Here is a 5,304-nt window from a genome sequence, read left to right as displayed (position 1 = left end):
CACTCACCTGCATATAGGTGTAGCAGCTGAGGAGAGATGCCTGGAGCTCCACATTTCCCCAGTGGTTAGAGAGGATGGTGTAGCCACACTGGGCAGCCAGGGGCTCATCTGTGTTTCTTCCTGAGCCAAACTGATCTGAAAGAGCTCTAGACAGCTGCTTGCCAAATGACCTTCTTCCTGTTTAGCCTCCAGGTGCTAATCCATCAGCCCCCACTTTACAGAGGAGAAAAAAGAAAAACTTGCTTAAGTTCACACAGCTGAGAAGAGCCGCAGCCAGGTTGCAAACCCAGGCAACTGACCCAGAGCATGCACGCTCAGCATGCTTTTTGGGGTTGCAGGTTATTTTCCATAAGAGCAGAAATTTTGGTAGTCTATCTCACAGACCCATGCCCCTCAGCCTCCAGGAAGTGCCTGGCATCCCAAAGGTGCCCAATTGGTGTCTGTTAAAAAATAAGTTACTATAATACTATGCGGCAGGGACTACGCAGGGCACTTGACAACTATTATTTCATCCATTCATCTCACTACCCTCTGGAAAATACATGGCATTGTCCCCAACTTATGGGGAAACTGAGGTTCAGAAAGGCTAAATACCCTTCTGGGACACATAACTAGTGAGGAGCAGAGATGATGTTAAGCCTAAGTCCAAAGTTCTTTCCATAATCATTTGTGCTTTCTATAAAATGCATGACTTCTTGAAGTCTTAGCCACCCCTAAACAGCTGTTTCTTCATGGTAGTCAACTTTAGATACATATGTGAAATTTACCAATTATGCCATGGCCAGAAGTCTAGGTCCCAGCAAAATAATACTCTTAGGATGGCACATAGGGCTGTGTTAATGCTACGAAGGCCAGAAGGTACCAAAGATTTATGGGAAATGTGAGGTCCTTTGAAGCTCTCCCTACAAAAGATAGAATCCTTGGACGTGGCCCAGACCAAGAAGAGATTATATGACCACAACCCCCCATGAGAACGGAGAGAAGTTTAAGAATGTACCTGCAAAATCTGTGGTGCTCACCAACTACATGAAAGTCAAGATACTTGTCTCTGACATGGGCGGAGAGATACTTGTTTCTCCAGGCTCATTTGCATAAGGCTCCCCACACATTCGAAGATCATAAAGTCTGCATCTGTGTGTGCAGAAGCAAAGAGAAGGAGGCAATGAACCTCTGCGTGCCACTTCTCCTAGCTCCTCCTTGCCAGGTGGACAAGAAAAGCCTTATCAGCAACCTGCAGCAGGGACCATGTCTGAAAGCCAAAGCTCCTAGAATAATCTGATAAAGAGCAAATTGCACTGTCAAGGCTATACAATGATTCCTTTTTCCTTCCTGCTTTGAGAGGTATAAGAAGTTCATCAAACATTCAGAGAAAGAGAGAGAGAAAGAAAGAGGGAGAAAAAGAGAGAGGCAAGTGCAAAGAGATACAGACAGAGACACGGACTAATCCCCCGACGTCTGTTGTCTAAAATGCCAGAACTCTTGAGGCCCTGTGGTCTGCTCAGCTCCAGGCCTGCAGTAAGAGCCACACAGAATTACCTGCCCCACAACAAGAGACAGAGCCATGGCACAGCAAGAAACTTCTGTGCCTTTCATCTCTGCCGAGAAGCTCTGCTTTCTGCTTGGCCTATCAGCGTGCAACTGGCCTCAGTAGGAAGTGTGACTATCAGGAGAATCTATTACAGCTGCTTCTCCGCCTTTACCCAGCAGCAAAGCAGGATCCAGGACAGCTGCCCTGCACGGAGGCCCTGGCCATCTGGTGATTACTTCTGAACGCTTCCCTTTCCAACCCACTCAGAATGTTCCACAACATTCAAGTAGAGTCCCAAAGAAGAGCTGCCTGGTGAAATACAGGCTGCCCACTTCAATTTGAATTTCAGATAGTACTTGGAGTATTGCAATATTTGCAATAGACACAATATTTGGAACATACACACTAAAAAATACCCGTTGTTTATCTGGAATTCAAACTGAACTGACATCTTGTATTTTTATTTGTTCAATTTGGCAACTCTATTGGTTTTGCTAAGCAGAAAAGAAAAACTTAGGATGAGTAAGAATATATGTATATATACATTTATGTATGTATTTCCAATTAAAAAAATTTTAACCATTTTTTATCAGCTGTGCAAGTTAAATGGTAGCAGGAAAAGGCCTGTAAAATGTTTGGCCAAGACTAAAAATCAGCTAGGGAGTGAGTAAACCGGAATATATTTGTGTACATTAAGGCATCTCTCTCTTACTAGAATGGGAATTTTTCCAAAGCAGGAATATGTCATTTATTTAAAAACTTTTAAAGAGAACCTGCTATTTACAAGGGACTAAATAGAACTTGGGTTGTATGAGTGAATCAAACAGTGAATCCCTTGCCTTGGGGTCCACAAATTGGTATCTTACACACCTGCTAACTCTAGCCCCCAGTCCCAGAATGAGGAGCGTTCAGAAAATTCATGCTGATTGGAACTTGCTCTGTTGATTTATTTATTCTCAGCTGCCAATCCTGATTGGGTACCCTGTGATCAGAGAAGGCTCGTGGAGCAGCTCGTGGCTGATAGGTATTTACCACAGCCCTGCCAGTGATGAGGGAGCAGCCTGGCTCCGTGATTAATGTGTCACAGAGCCTGGTTTTTCCTTTGCTGTCGGTGATGGACCACATGCTGGAAGGTTTGCTCTTCCTCTGTTTCCCCTACCAGAGACTCTCTTAAGGCGCCACAATGAGCAGGCAGAGCTGCCTCTGTCTGTAGTCTGCTGAGTGCTCTCTCCTCTGGGCTGGACTTCTGTGTTGGCCTGGATGGTCTCTGAGGGCTGCGTTAGCCTGGGTGCCCCATGAGTTTTTGTTAAAGAAGTCTTCCTCCTGCAAGGGCTGTGATCACTGAGCTGCAGCTTTTGCAGAGCCTGGGAGGGTCTGGCTGGAGCAAGGGTCAGTGACTACTGGAGGCACAGAGGGATGTCTTCTGTAGCTTGGGACTCACTGGCAGCGCACCATCCAATCTCTTGTTACAGATGCTAAAGTACAATCGCAGGGAGAATTTCCAGGATCTAGAACATCCTTCACCAACTGAGGAGCATTTATCGGGGCCCCAGGAGTGGCTCCTTAGAGGGCAATGTGAGTGCTCATTTGGAGACAACTGAGGGTGAGCTGGAGCCATTCTGGCTGAGTGTGTAAAATTGATCAAAAATAAGTGGAAACTGTCCCAACTGACGTCAGCTGATGACACCATTTCCAGGGGTGGGAGGGAACTGTAGCTTGCAGGTCTAGTATCTCGGAGATAACAGGCCTTTGGGGTCATAAAAGACTGCGCCTAATTCTTGGTCTTAACACCGTTGGCTGTGTGACCTTGGAAAAGTCATTTAGTTCTTTTGAACTGAAGTTATCTATAAAGTAGCAAGTTTCTCTCTCTCTCTCTCTCTCTCTCTTTCTTTCAAGGTCTCACTCTCTCACCAGGCTGGAGTACAGTGGTGCCATCATGGCTGACTGCAGCCTTGAACTCCCAGGCTCGGGTGATCCTCCCTCCTCAGCCTTCTGGGTAGCTGGAACTACAGGCATATGCCACCACACCTGGCTAAATTTTTTGTATTTTGTGTAGAGACAGGGGTCTCACTGTGTTACCGAGGCTGGTCTTGAACTCCTGGGCTCAAACAATCCATTTGCTTCGGCCTCCCAAAGTGATGGGATTACAGGTGTGAGTCACTGTGCCTGGTTAACAGATTTCTATGCCACAGGTTCTCATGTAAAACTCACCTGGCAAATTTGGGGCATACACTGAGGAGGGCATGTAAGAAACTCCTGCTCTCCTCCCACCCCCAACTCCTACCTGGAAGAATAAAGATTCCTGAAAAATTGTGTGTGCATGTGAGAGGGAGAGAGAGAAAGAGAAACTACTGAGTGTAAAATAAGTGATCGTTTCTCAGTTAATGATTTCAGTGTTTTGTGCAATATTTAGTGTATATTTAAAAAATGCCTGAGTGTTAAAATTGAGTTGTCTTGTGCAGTTAAGTGAACAAAGAGGGATAGGCTCACATACTTACTGTGCTCATGAAAAGCCTTTTGGTAGTAAATGTAATAGAATGGTAACAGGATTATTTCTGCATGCGGGATTATGAGTCATTTTAATATTTGGATGCGGCGATTTTGTGCAGATGCAATAGCAGAAGTCGGCCACACAGGGGAGCCTGTTGCCCTCTGATGGCTTTTGGGAGGTGCTCCGGAAGCCACTGGCACCCAGCCTCTGCGCTCAGGGGATCCTGCTTTAGTCCCAGTCCCTGAAAAGGCCCCCTGCTGAAATAAAACCTGCCCTAAGCCGTCCTTGATAACATTAGCTGGTTCTATTTGCAGAAGGCAAAATGGTATTTTCAGGCCTGAAGGAGGTCATGTTTTCCTCCACTTAGCAGTGTGACTCAGTGGCGGGGACCAGGCTCATCTCATCTGCTTTATTGGGTTAGCTGTTGGGTTGAGTGGGACTTTTCCTTTGCTCAGTAGGGATCACTAGGGACATGTGTAAGCCAAAAGGCAGAATGGCTCTGCAGAGGGAAGGTGCCCACCACAAACCCGGGAGTAGGAGGCTCCAGGAGGTGCAGCCAGGACATTGCAGGAAAGTGAGTGTGGTTCCCCTCCTGCACACCTGCCCAGCAGGGGTCTTGCAGACCTGCCCCAGCCAACCCCAGCAAGCAAGAGGACTGAGAGGGAAGGCAGAGGGGAGGGAGGCAGTGATGCTGCTCTGCTCCTACTCTTTGGTGTGGCCAGAACGATGGCTTTCCCTGGGCCCTGCTGGATCCCTCAGGAGGGCAGGATTGCCCCTAAGAAAGCCTCTGTCAGGGGAGACCACTGAGGGCAAGGGGAAGTGGGAGACAGGGAATCTCCAAGCTCACTGGAGGCAGGGAGAGGCCCTGTCAGGTCCTCTGAGGTGAGCCCCAGCAGGAGCTTGTCCCCCTCATGCCATCCAGAAAAACACCCCCAGCATACCCCAGCCATGCAGTGGCATTGAGAGCCATTGGTGGAAAGCAGAGAGGCTGTGGGTGCTAACAGAGGACCATAGCGGCAGCCGATTCAGTGAAAACAAAGAAGCAGCCCCCAAATAACACATACCCACCCCCACATACCACAAAAGGCTTGTTCCCCCCGTCCCTCCTTCCTGCCCCAATATCCTGGAGGTCTTGACCCTAAAGAAGGAAAGCGCAGGGGCCTGGGGAAAAACAAGTCCCCTCCACAGCAACGTGCAGCAAGGGGAGGCCCAGACCACACCTGTCCCCCACTCCAGGACCCCTCAGTCACAGACCACACCTGTCCCCCACTCCAGGTCCCCTCAG

General features: G+C 48.1%; 1 long non-coding RNA gene across 1 annotated transcript in view; it reads left to right on the top strand.

Annotated features, from left to right (window-relative positions):
* The first annotated feature begins 1,033 nt into the window (after window positions 1-1,033).
* LOC116562000 overlaps window positions 1,034-5,304 on the top strand; it is a 20,231-nt gene continuing 15,960 nt past the window's right edge. Inside the window, exons 1-2 of the long non-coding RNA XR_004273703.1 lie at window positions 1,034-1,341; window positions 3,001-3,103. This is a non-coding gene — a long non-coding RNA (uncharacterized LOC116562000). The remainder of the gene's footprint in view (window positions 1,342-3,000; window positions 3,104-5,304) is intronic.

This window comes from Sapajus apella, unplaced genomic scaffold, assembly GCF_009761245.1.
Source record: "Sapajus apella isolate SASKATOON/1434 unplaced genomic scaffold, GSC_monkey_1.0 scaffold31, whole genome shotgun sequence".
In the NCBI taxonomy this organism is placed as follows: Eukaryota; Metazoa; Chordata; class Mammalia; order Primates; family Cebidae; genus Sapajus; species Sapajus apella.
The sequence above is the reverse complement of the archived record's forward strand: the minus strand, read 5'-3'. Positions and strand labels throughout refer to the sequence as shown.